The 14,211-nt window shown below is 35.2% G+C and overlaps 1 protein-coding gene across 6 annotated transcripts in view; it reads right to left on the bottom strand.

The window, feature by feature from the left end:
- The window catches only part of ELF2 (E74 like ETS transcription factor 2), a 98,549-nt gene that overhangs the window by 75,575 nt on the left and 8,763 nt on the right, over positions 1-14,211 (bottom strand). The gene's annotated exons all lie outside the window — the stretch shown is intronic.

The raw sequence follows: 14,211 nt of genomic DNA, 5'->3' as shown, positions 1-14,211 counted from the left end.
ACCTCCACCGCAGCAATTTCCTACTCGACACATCCCCAAAGGCAAGAGAAATGAAAGCAAAACTGAACTCTTGGGACCTCATCAAGATCAAAAGCTTCTGCACTGCAAAGGAAACAATCAAGAAAACTAATAGGTAACCGACAGAATGGGAAAAGATAGTGGCAAATGATAAAGGGCCAGTATCCAAAATCTACAAGGAACTCATCAAACTCCACAGCTAAAATCAAATAACACAGTGAAGAAATGGGCAGAAGACATAAACAGACACTTCTCCAAAGAGGACATCCAGATGGCCTACAGGCACATGAAATGATGCTCAACATCACTCATCATCAGGGAAATACAAATCAAAACCACACTGAGGTACAACCTCACGCCAGTTTGAGTGGCTAAAATGAACATATCAAGAGACTATAGATGCTGGTGAGGGTCTAGAGATACGGGCACCCTCTTGGTGGGAATGTAAACTGGTGCAGCTGCTCTGGAAAACAGTGTGGAGCTTCCTCAAAAAACTATCCATAGAACTCCCTTATGGCCCAGCAATAGCACTGCTAGGGATTTACCTAAGGGATACAGAAGTGCTGATGCATAGGAGCACATGTACCCCAATGTTCATAGCAGCACTGTCAACAATAGCCAAAACATGGAAAGAGCCTAAATGTCCATCACTCGATGAGTGGATCAAGAAGATGTGGTCTATATATACAATGGAGTATTACATGGCAATGAGAAAGAATGAAATCTGGCCATTTGTAGGAAAGTGGTTGTATCTCTAAGGTGTCATGCTAAGTGAAATAAGTCAGGCAGAGAAGGAGAGATACCATATGTTTGCACTCATAGGTCTAACAGGAGAACAGGAGAAACCTAATGGAGGACCAGGGGGAGGGAAAGATGGAAAGAGAGTTGGGGAGAGAGAGGGATGCAAAACTTGAGAGACTATTGAATACTGAAAACGAACTGAGGGTTGAAGGGGGAGTGGGAGGAAGAGGTGGTGGTGATGGAGGAGGGCACTTGTGGGGAAGAGCACTGGGTGTTGTATGGAAACTAATTTGACAATAAACTACTTAAAAATAAATAAATAAATAAAAATTATAATGTCAAAAAAAAAGAAAAGCCCTTTTAATTAGCGCTCATTTTACAGAAGAAAAAATAGATGGAAGAGGCTAACTGAAAAATTGAGTGAAATAACTTACCAACCATAAAAATAGTTTTGCATTTTAAGAGTCCTATACCATGGATGACAGTAACTTAACATCCTCATTTACTAATGGTCCTGATATTGTTATCCAATTAAGATACGTGTTCTTAATCCTATAGATTCTTATGTGAAATATATATGAATGATATATAGATAAGAAGTAATTTAGATAATCCGTGACTTTATCTAAATTCCATATATTTTGATGCTTTTCTTACAAGCATGTTTTGGTTGGTTTCTTCAACCAAATAATTACAATGCCCAGATTCGTAGGTATAACCTAATTAATGTTAACTTGTTCAACCTATTTTATGATGATTAAAATCTAATAGAGAAATATCATCTAAAAATACTCTGAATACATGTTTTAATAAAAAAAATAAAATACTCTGAATAGTCAAATTTTACAGTTATTTAAAGAATTGATGAGTAAAGATACAGCAAGACAAATTCAACCTAACTTGTCTGCCTATAATCAACACACAAGATAAAAACAATGATACTGGTGCCTACCTACACTCCTTTATTATTATTATTATTATTATTATTATTATCCTCCTAATCTCCTTTACCATTTCACATAATGCTCAAATTCTAGGGCAGCAATAAGGGTCAGCATAAGTATATGTAGGAAGCTATCACACTAAGCATATTTTAGAATCCAACCTATTCTGAGGCTGAAGATAAGCAACAAAGATTATTTATCTATTACCTTAAATTTATAGGACTATTCATTCCCAGATTTACTCCATGAACTATTTGTAAGAAATACTAAATTGTGGGAATAAATGTGTTTAGCCAATTTCTAAATCAAGTTAAGAAGAGGCAAAAGGACATGTACCAGGAGGTTTAGTTAGGGGAAAAATAACAAGCAAAGTCAAGGTTTATGCCCTGACTTTGCTCAGATGTTTGAAAAGTCTCAGTTCTGGTCACAAGAGCCTCTTGTATATCAAAAAGAGACATAAACGTCTTAAAGACTTGCTTCAAGTGGCTTATGGTAGTCAAGCAACTCCTTTACAGGAGGCTAGAGCTAGAAGTGGTCTGAACAGATAGCTGATTTCCAGTCATTAAGAAAGCCTAAAATAAAAATAAAAATAAAAATAAATAAAAAGGAAAGAAAGAAAAAGAAAGCCTAAAATCTATTTAGGTTCTATTCCAGAAAGCAAACTGGGGGAGTTTTTCTTTTCTAAGGAGGGACAAATTGCCAATCTAGCAACTGTGATCCTAACTTAGTACAAATAATTCTAAAACCTTAGTCAACTTCCTCACTTTCATGATTTAAAAAGGAAATAAAACTACCTATACAAGAATCTTTTTAGTATTCTGATTTGAAAGGATATTAATCCATTAAAATGAATTTATCCTGGAGGAAATTCAACAACTAGCTTAGTTTAGAGTATTTTTCTTTCTTTTTCCAAACAGTAAAGGGATAATTATAGGTTAACATTCATACAGCATTTGTTCTATGCCAGGCATTATTTTAAATTCATTATACTAGTTAATCTACTTAATCAATACAAACCTACAAAACAGGTATTATCAGTCCCATTTTACATTGGGGAAAACTTGAAACATAAGGAAATTCAAACAACTCATCCAAGGTCAAGCAACAGGCAAGTGAGTCACAATTTCAACCTAAGTAGTTGGGCCCAGAATCTTAAAGTTTTTCTGCCTCATGATTATACAAGTATTTTTGGTTTTCTTTTATTAAAACTGTGAAAGAATCACAAAGCACCTTTCCCACCAACAAAAATAGATTCTTCTACTTTCTTAACTGGCTCATAACATGGGCTAATTAGAAGGCCTAAAACATGTTAAGCAGAAATTACATATATGTTATCTATATAAGTAGATAAATTTTTTCTATTTTCCAAAAAAATGGGGGGGAGGGCATGGGCAGGGGGATATTTTCTTTAACTCACAAATTTTCTCATATAAATTCTGTAGGCCTTAGGGAGAAAGTGACAGCATTAGAAATTCTTTCTACTTTCCTCTCTTCAGAGTTGAGTTTGTTTTTTAGAAAGAAATGTTGGCCTGGAATTCTGAATTAGTTGCAAACAAAGATACTCAGATATAAGCCTTATATTCTAATTCAAGTTTACCCACACTTCAAGTAACAGAACCTGGAACCAAAGTATAAACGTTTCCATAATGTTAAATAAAAAGGCCCCTGCAGGGGCACCTGACTGCCTCAACAAGTGGAGCATGTGACTCTTGGATCTCAGGGTTGTTAAGTTCAAGCCCATGCTGGGTGTAGAGATTATTTAAAAATAAAAATCTATAAATCTATAAATTAATCAGTAAACCCCCTATAGAAGCAACTAGGGGAAAAAGTACACCTACTCTCACTTCGAAGCCTGAACTATTTACAAGGTATGCCAAGGTTTACAGCTCCTCCTCAGGGCGTGGAACATGGGCACATATGGGTCTATAGGATGATAATGAATAGTTGAATGAACAAATGCATGCTTATTTTTTTTGGAAGGACTAAATATCATCTTCTCCATTGTACCTAGGACTCTGATCACCAAGCAAAGGTAAACACACTTCTTCCCATGAGATTAAACCACAAATCTTTATCTTTAGCAGAGCAGAATCTCTTTTAGTCTTGCAAAGGTATGTCAAGAGTCCTGCAGATCTCAGCATATAGTTGCATTCATGTACACAGTAAGGATATTTAGCAGGTAATAAAGGAAAGAGACAAGGTATAAAATGGAGGAATCCAATGGCAAGCTTTGTTATACTCCCTTCTTCCCATGAGAGGAAAGCATGCTGAACTTACTCCTCCCACATCAACATAAATGCACCACCATACATGTGCAGGGTTTCTACCCAGAGAAGCCCATCAGAGACCCGAAGTCTTTATTATCGGTTGCTCACTTGGGCCCCCTCTGCCTCAGGTATACCCAAATTCTAGACCACTAGGAGGAAAGCAGGTGTTCAACATAAACTATCTTGTTTACACAAACAGTCCAGGCACAGTGAATCATCCTTATCAGTTACTGGAAACACTCTGAGAGTCATGTTCCCAGATGCCAGCCATGGGCCAACCCTGCAAATAGACCTTTCTAAGGAGAGTAGTCTCAGATCTACTACGTTTACTACTATGTTAAAGTTACTTAAATTCTCAAAGTCTCAGACTCATCCATAGAAAGGGAAAGAAAAAAAACAGAAGCTACTTCACAGCAACCATGATTATTACAGTGTAACTACCATGGTATCATTAACCAGTATGATGGCAAGACTTCATAAAGATCACTTGATAATGATGAGAACTACAGAAAGTTATAGATAACATAAAGCTTCAACTTAAAACTTAATCTTCAACTCAGCAGCAACTTTTACAGGAGGATAAAAACCATAATAATCTGGAATGAAGAGGACATAGACCCTATTTTTTTCCTGTAAAAGATATGGGAAGATTAAAATGTTTTATCATTATACAGTGGTATTATGATTGAGTTTAAATGCTTAGATATGACATGGAACAACATCTTCACTTCCAAAAATTAAGTAAAAATTCATGAAGACAGACTTCCTGGAACATTCTTAATCCATCCACATTACAAAATGTAACATAAAACATAAGCTTGTCTTGGAAGTTTATTTAAGTGCACTTTTAGAGAATGAAAAAGGAGAAGAAACAATTCACTAATCCTTTTAAAAATGAATATACTTTCTAGTTCTTACTAATTATCATCTAAAATTAAGATAATCATTAAGTTTAGATTTAGAATGGTACATGTTTAACAAAGAATTGAGATTTATAAGAAAAACCAACTTTTATATTCATGTATCTAAATGGTATCCACTGCAAGATTATTCATAAAATTACTCAAATTGGACAGTTTGTTCATGAAAACATTGAAACTTTGGCCTTCAAGTATAGATAAGAACCGAAAAGATTCTAAGATTTAATATTTATTCTGAAATCACTATATTATTTGCTTGTTTTACCCCAATTCCTGAATTTAACTTTTTCTTATATTATTTTAAATTATTTTTTTAACTTTTTTTTTTTTTTTTTTTTTGAGAGAGTGTGAGCATGGGAGGGCCAGAGATAGAGGAAGACACAAAATCAGAAACAGGCTCCAGGTTCTAAGCTGTCAGCACAGAGCCCAACGCGGGGCTTGAACCCACAAACTGTGAGATCATGACCTGAGCTGACTGATTGTCAGTGGCTTAACCGACTAAGCCACCCAGGTGCCCCTATTTTAAATGATTTTTAATGTTTATTTTTGAGAGAGAAAGAGTGTGAGTGAGGGAGGGGCAGAGGGAGAAGACAACACAGAATCCAAAGCAGGCTCCAGATTCTGAACTGTCAGCACAGAGCCTGACATGGGGCTCAAACCCATGAACCACGAGACCATGGCCTGAGCTGGAGTCCAGCACTCAACCAGCTGAGCCACCCAGGCATCCGTTGTTTTACATTATTTATAAAGTTTACTCTATAATTAATCTACCACAATGTCCCTCTAAGATTCCTTATTATCGCAAAGTATGGCTAAGTAGAAACCTATAGACCATTATAATTACCCGATTAGACAAATTTTTGTTTTTGTTCTTTGGCCTATTTATAATCCAAAAAAATAATGCAAATTAACATACGCTAGCTTGGGAACCAAAACAAATTAGCTTTATTCTGTTTTTTTTATTTTTTTAATGCTTATTATTTTTGAGTGGGGGAGGGACAAAAAGAGAGGAAGACACAGAATCTGAAGCAGGCTCCAGGCTCTGAGCTGTCAGCACAGAGCCCCACGCGGAGCTCGAACCCACGAACTGTGAGATCATGACCTGGGCTAAAGTGGGACATTCAACTGACTGAGGTCATCAGGCGTCCCAGCTTTATTATATTATATTTTAAATGACTCATATCAAGGATACTAAAACTATCAGTCAATAGAATGTTTTTTAATTGTCTGGATTTTATCCTGTTCCAAATCATCTTTTTGTCATCTCCCTATAATGAAGTACAAGGTGAAAGTATTTTCTTAGATTATTATTGCAAATCTTTCTACCTACCCCACCAACACAAACTAGAATAAAAGCTCCATTAGAGCTGAGCCACAGCCATTTTAATCACCATGGCATATATATCTCTCAGAAATAGTGCCTGACACATAATAGACAATAATTTTAACTTCTGACTCAACTTTCTTCTTGTTCTTGGCTTCCTTTTTCTATTTTACTATCTCTAATATATACACATACATGTCCTTTGTTCAACCACTTTAACTCACTCTGGGAAAAAAGTGAGCACCTTTTAACAACTATATATACAATACTGAATATAGTCAATAAATGGCTAGTGATTAAAGGGGCAAAGATATAAGCAAATGTACACTATAAATCAATATTAACATAAAATTAGAGTAATTTAAAAACACCTTCCAAATCACAGTATATCTGAGTTGATTTGATATAGGTAGCTTATTTAAAATATATTTTCAATACAGTAAAACCTTGGTTTGGAGCATAATTCATTCTGGAAACATGTTTGTAATCCAAAGCACTTGTATACCAAAGCGAATTCCCCCATAAGAAATAATGGAAACTCAAATGATTCGCTCCTCAACCCAAAACTATTCATATAAAAATGATTATAATACTGTAATATAAGATAATAAAGACAATACATAACATAAAGAAAAATACACAGATTAACCTGCACTTACCTTGGAAAATCTTTGTGGCTAGTGCGAAGGAGACACGAGAGGGGAAGGCTATTGTGGAGGACAACTTTCACTGCTATCATTAACGGAATCACTGCTATCTATTGGCTCAATGGAATGTTTTTCTGCACGCGGGCCACTGTATACATTCGCACAGGTATTGATTACAGTACAGCATTAATAAGCTCTTGTCTATACTGTATTTAATGTAACTGACAGTAAAGCAGCAGAGGAAAGGGTCTGTATCTGCAGGCAGCCTGACCTAGAATGAAGCAAGCATTCCCAAGCTTACTCTTGTATGGAAAAGCAAAAAACTGTCATTAGGTGCTTTGAGGTGACAAAAACTACACTAGTGCTAGTTGTGGGTACCCTCCACCATTCTCAAAAATCACTGATTTCTGCCAAACACCGCAGGCTGAGACTGAGCATCTGAGCATGGGAGACGATCACCCACAATCTCGCAGAGAGAGAGAGAGAGAGAGAGAGAGAGAGAGAGAGACAGAGAGAGAAGGAGAAAAGAAACATTGGCTCAGTTGTGATCACATGACGTTTGACGTCATGCACAACTCATATTGCAAGACATGGCTTGTTTATCAAGTTAAAGTTTATTAGAAATATTTGCTCATCTTGCAGAACACTCACAGAACAAGTTACTCATAATCCAAGGTTTTACTGAACTAAAAATGTATATCTTAAATATTATAGAAAAGTGCATTTTAAATATTACAAAGTACATGACAATTATAAAGGGAAATATTGGAGGTCACTATTCACTTTATAAGAAACTACAGCTTACTTTTTTTTTAAATAACCAATAGTGGTACTTTGAAGAGGTAGTTTATCTTCAAAATTTTTATTCACATAAAACTATGGAGGACTATATTCCACACTGTTTAATCTCAAGTAATTTGACATCATAATTATGTTGTGTTGATATTAGCCAAACAAAAAATAACTGTTTTTGCAAGTGAAGTATGGGGGAAAAGTTACATACCAAATTATTTAGAAAGTCAGTCATCAAACAAGTAACTACATCATGTTATCTATATATTTTAGCCTATAATTATGAACAATTGAAAGTATAATTTTATAATACTAACAAGAGTTGATTAAAATTTTATCATCATCTCTGCCATTGCTATAACTATATTACAAACTTAAAGTTTCATAGACATTGGTATTTTATTTTAGCTGCAGGTAGCTAAATTTCAAGGAAGAGACATCTGGAAAGTTATTTTCCCTGCTGTTCTTTATGAAGCTAAAATCATCTAGAGAAAATTTTATATATATTTACTCACACTCAAAAACTGTTAAGAATAAAGTTACAACCTGGGCTGTTAATTAACTCCTTAGTCAAGAATGAAGGTCACTGGAGTATTTTTCCAATGCATCCCCACCACATTTAGAAAAAAAAAACAAAATCTAGGGGCACCTGCATGGCTCAGTTGGTTAAGCATCTGACTCTTGGTTTTGGCTCAGGTCATGATTTCACTGTTCATGAGTTTGAGCCCTGGGTCGGGCTCTACACTGCCAGTGCTTGGGATTCTCTCTCTTTCCCTTTCTCTCTCTGACCCTCCCTTGCTAGCACTCTCTCTCTCTCTCAAAGTAAACAAATAAACTTTTAAAAAAATAAAGGAAAAAAATCTAAATTCTTCAACATGATCTATATATAAAGATCAACCCGGGGCCAGCCCACCCCACTTCTCTGACCTCATCATCTCCCATCTCTTCTTCACTGCCTTACTGAGCTACACTGTAGCTCCAACTCCAGCGGCCCTTTTCCTACAACACACCAAGCTTCTGCACCTCCTATCCTCTAGATTACAGGCTCTTTCAGATCATCCACAGACTGAATCTTCCTCACTTACCATGCAGATATCACCTCAAGCCCCACCCCTTCACAGGGACATTTCCATCATGATTCCCCCTCTTCCAATTATAGTCCATTTCCATGTAGCTTCCCCATCAGTCTCTATCTGATATCGCATTACCCTATTTTGTTTCTTCATTATATTTATAAAAATTATCTTAAAATTAACTTATTCATTTATACGTCTTTGTTTCTTGTTTTCTGGTTTTCGCTTTGTTCTTTGAGAGAGAGAGAAATAGTGTGCACACAAGCAAGGTAGGGGAAGAGGAAGAGAGAGAATCTTTTGCAGGCCCCATGCCCAGCACAGAGCCCCACACAGGGCTTGATGTCACAATTCTGAGATCACAACCTAAACTGAAATCGAGAGTTAGATGCTTAATCAACCAGCCACCCAGTCCTCCCTTTTTTTGTTTATATGTTTAGTGCTTATCTCCTCCACCAGAATGTAAGTTACATAAGAACAAGTGCTACACTTATTTTGTTTACTACAACCTTTCAAGGACTGAAAATAAATTAATACTATATTATAAGACGTGCAGGCTGACAGGAACATTTTGATATTTCTCACATTCTCATACATATTGCTCTCTTAGGCTTCTTCCAGGTTTTCTACCCTTTAGTGCTTACCATGAGCAAATAGGTTAACTGCAAGAAATATGGACAAGTAAGTATATGTTATACTGTATAATCAGTTCAGAAACTGAGCCAACATTTCAGATAACAGTCTATCTTTCCAATTGTACACTGATCCTACATATCAATAAACATTACTATTAATTTAGTTATGTTTAAATAAAAACTATCAGATGAAATTTAGCACTTATGAGTAATTACATTCATATACATCATGAAATTCAGGTGAAAATTACTGAACATCATTTAGAAGTACAACAAACATCATTTTAGGATTTAACACAGTTTAGACATCATTTTCTACCTAAAATTTAATTTTATATGCAATTAAAAAAACCATGTTTAAAGAATTAAAGGAGAGTATAATAACTGTAACAAAAAATGGGCAATCTCAACAAAGATACAGGTACTATTTTTAAAAACAGGACAACATGGAAATTCTGGAGATGAATAGTACAATTCAAGAGTTAAGAAGTACAACCAAAATTTAAAATCCACTAGCAGAACTCAATAGCAGATTTGAGATGATAGATTCAGTGAACTTGGGAGATATAACAATAGGAATTACCAATTCTGAAGAATAAAAAAAAGAATTTAAAAAAATGAACAGAGCCACTGAGATTTATGGGATACCATCAAGCATCCAACCTACATGTAATGCAAGTTTCAAAAGAAACAGAGAGGGAAGGGCACCTGGATGGCTCAGTCGGTTAAATGTCTGACTTTGGCTCATGTCATGATCTCACAGTTCGTGGGTTTGAGCCTCACATTCGGCCCTGTGCTGACAGCTCAGAGCCTGGAGCCTACTTCAGATTCTGTATCTCCCTCTGTCTCTGCCCCTCCCCCACTCGTGCTCTGGTTCTCTCTGTCTCAATAATAAATTAAAACATAAAAAAAAATTTTAAAAGAACAGAGAGAGAAAAGGACAGAAAAAATATTTGAAGAAATTATGGTTAAAACTTTACTAAATTGCTGAAAAAATACTAATCTATAGATTCAATTTTAATGAATCCAAAGTAGGATAAACACAAAGAGATCCACACCTAGATATACCATTATTGAAAGCCAAAGACAGAGAAAGTCTTGACACCACAAAGAGAAAAACAACTCATCGAAAACAGCAGAGGTCAGAAAGCAGGAGACAACATATTTAAGGTATTGAATTAAAAAAAAAAAAAATCCGTAACAAAGAATTCTACATCCAGCAAAACTATTCCTCAAAAATAAGGGCAAAATAGGGGCATCTGCATGGCTCAGTTGGTTAAGTGTCTGACTTCAGCTCAGGTCATAATCTTGCAGTCTGGGTTAGGGCCCCACGTGGGGCTCTGTGCTGACAGCTCAGAGCCTTAAGCCTACTTCAGATTCTGTGTCCGGCCCCCCCTACCCCTCCCTGCTTGCACTCTGTCTCTGTCTCTCTCTCTCTCTCCCAGCAGTAAACATTAACAATAATAAAGGCAAATAAAAATAACCCCAAAAAACAAAGATTAAAATAATTCATTGATAACAGATCTGTCTTATGAGAAATCCTAAAAGAAGTCCACCAGACTGAAAGAAAATAACCAGCCCATAATCCAAATACACAAAAAGAAATATGGAGCCCCATAAAAGATCCACATATGTATTAAGATAAAAGACTACTTAACCATTTTTTTCTTCTTTTAGTTGCTTTAAAACACATACAATTACATACAGAATATAAAACAGTCCAGTTGGGCTTCTAACACATAAAAACTTAGTATGTATGACAATACTACCAGATAGGAGAGGAGAGGAAATGAAGCAAAGTTTCTGTATTTTACCATAATTAAGCTAGTCAATCTAAAGTACAGTGTGACAAAGACATATATTGTATTCCCTAAAGCAAAGAAAATAACCCAAAAAATCTAGTTAAAACACTAACAAAGGAATTCAAATGATAATCTAGAAGAGATCTAACTCCAAAAGAAGATGAACAAAGAAATAAAAAAGAAATGAGACATATTATTGCAGATATAAATTTGACTATCGATGGTTATACAAAATGTGAACAGAGTAAATCCTCCAATCAAAAGGCAGAAATGAAAAAAAAAGCAGAAATGATCAATTCTACTTAAAAAAAACAAAGCATTTTAGTACATGCTGTCTGTAAGACACTTTAGACTCAAAACACAAATACACTGAAAGTGAAAGTATGGGGGAAAATAACACAAACAGTAAGCATTAGAGAGCTGGAGTGGCTCCACCAATACCAGATGAAATAGAACTAGACAAAGAGAAATCTTTCATAACGATAAAAGATCTTCTCATTAGTAAAACAATTATGTATGTGTAGCATAACTAACAGCAGTGCCCCCAAAACATGAAGCAAAAATTGACAGAACTGAAAGGAAAAATAGACATTCCAATTATAATAGGGATTTTAATCTCTCTCTCTCAATAATTGATAGTACGGCTAGACAGAAAATCTGCACAGACATTGAAGCCTTGAAAACTGTCACCCACCTTGACCTGTCACCTACAAAACATTCCACCCAACAACAGCAGGACACATAGTCTCTTCTAGCGTACACGGAACATTCTTCTGAAAGGATTACATACTAGGCCATAAAAAGGTCTCAATAAATTTAAAATGAGAAAATCATACCAAATATGTTCTCCTACTACAGGGGAGTTAAATTAAAAAATCAAGAACAACGTAATTTGGGGAATCCCCAAATAATCGGAAATTAAGCAATATACTTCTAAATCACAACAGAAATTTAAAAACATTTAGAAGTGAATAAAAATTTTAAAAAGCATAAGTTTAAAAGTGCACAGGATGCAGCACAGCCTGAACAGTAAAGACCTCAAATCAATAACCTACACTTCAACCTTAACAAGCTAGAAAAAGGCACACTAAACCCAAAGTAAGCAGACTGATTAAAATTATAAAAGTTAAAATAGAAAGCAGTGAAATAGAAACCAGAAAATAGAAAAAATCAATTAAACCAAAACTTGGTTTTTTTTAAATAGCAACAGAATTGATAAACCTTTATTTCGCTATGATGATCAAGTAAAAAAGAGAGCATACACATGCTTCTAAAATTAGGAATGAAAGAAGGACACCACTAACTACACTAGTAAAATTAAAAGCACGTATAGAAATACTATGAATTACATGCCAAAAATATTAAATAACTTAGATGAAACGGACAAATCCTAAGAAATACAACTACTGAAACTAACTCAAGAATAAGCAGAAAATCTGAAGAGACTTATAACAAGTAAATAAATTGAATTAACAGTTTACCATTTTTCCAAAGGAAAAAATATCCAAGCTCAGATGCTTTCACTGGTCATTTCTATTAAATGTATTCAAGGGGATAATAATAACCAATCATTCGCAAACTCTTACAGAAAATCAAAAAAGAAATGAGGCTAGTACTATTACGTTACAAAAGCCAAAGACATCCCAAGGAAAAAATACTATAGACCAGTATCTTCCATAAATATAGACACAAAAATGTTCCATTAAACATTAGCAAACCAAAGCGAGCAACACAGTAAGAATTATATACCATGACAAAGTGAGATTTATCCTAGGACAAAGGCTGGTTTAGTATCTGAGAATCAATTAATAAAATACACCATATTAATGGAATGAAGGACAGAAACCACTGAGGTGACCAACCATACTGGTTTCTCCAGAACACAGGGGTTTCCCAAGATGAAGGAATTTCAGTGCTAAACCCAAAACAGTCTTGAACAAACTATGACAGTTGGTCATGCTAACAGATGCAGAAGAAGCATTTGACAAAATCCAATACTCATTCATGATAAAAACTCAAGAACGAACTGGGATTAAGAAGGAATCTCCTACCAAATGTAGAGATCTGCTATACAACATTGTGCCTACAGTGAACAACACTGTACTATACACTGAAAAAGTTTAGAAAACAGATCTCATATTAAGTGTTCTTAGCAGGATAAAATAAAAAATTTTAAGTATAAGATTTATACACTGATATTACAAAATACCACTGAGGAAAGTTAAAGATCATTAAATCAAGAGAAATTTTCAAGTTCAGGTACTAGAAAACTCAATATTGCAAGACTGGCAACTCTTCCCCAACTGGTCCACAGATTCAATGCCTTCCCATCAAAATTCCAAGCCTATTTTGCAGACATTAACAAACTGATTCTTATTTTGTTTGTTTTATTTAAATAAAAGTTAGACAACATATAGTGTAATATTCATTCCAGTAGAATTTAGTGATTCATCGCTTACATGTAACACCCAGTGCTCATTCCAACAAATGCCTTCCTTAGTACCCACCCCCAATTAGTCCATCCCCCCACCCACCTCCCCTCCAGCAACTCTTAATTTGTTCTCTGTAAGAGTGTCTTATTATAGTTTGCCTCCCTCTCTGTTTTTATCTTATTTTTCCTTCCCTTCCCCTATGTTCATCTGTTTATTTCTTAAATTCCACATATGAGTGAAATCATATATGTCTTTCTCTGACTTATTTCTCTTAGCATAGAAGTTCCATCCATATTATCAAAAATGGCAAGATTTCATTTCTTTTTGACTGCTGAGTAATATTCCATTGTGTGTATATATACACACTAACACTATACACACACACACACCTTCCTTATCCATTCATCAGTCAATGGACACTTGGGCTCTTTCCATAATATGATCTTAAAATTTGTAATATAGGGCCTAGAAGAGCCATAACTTTTAAAAAGTTTTTTACCCAAGAGATAGAGAAATGCTGATGCATCGGAGCACATGTACCCCAATGTTCATAGCAGCACTGTCAACAATAGCCAAAACATGGAACAAGCCTAAATGCCCATCACCTGATGAGTGGATC

Source organism: Suricata suricatta, chromosome 1 (genome assembly GCF_006229205.1).
Source record: "Suricata suricatta isolate VVHF042 chromosome 1, meerkat_22Aug2017_6uvM2_HiC, whole genome shotgun sequence".
Taxonomy (NCBI): Eukaryota; Metazoa; Chordata; class Mammalia; order Carnivora; family Herpestidae; genus Suricata; species Suricata suricatta.
This window is presented reverse-complemented; position numbering and strand designations above follow the sequence as displayed.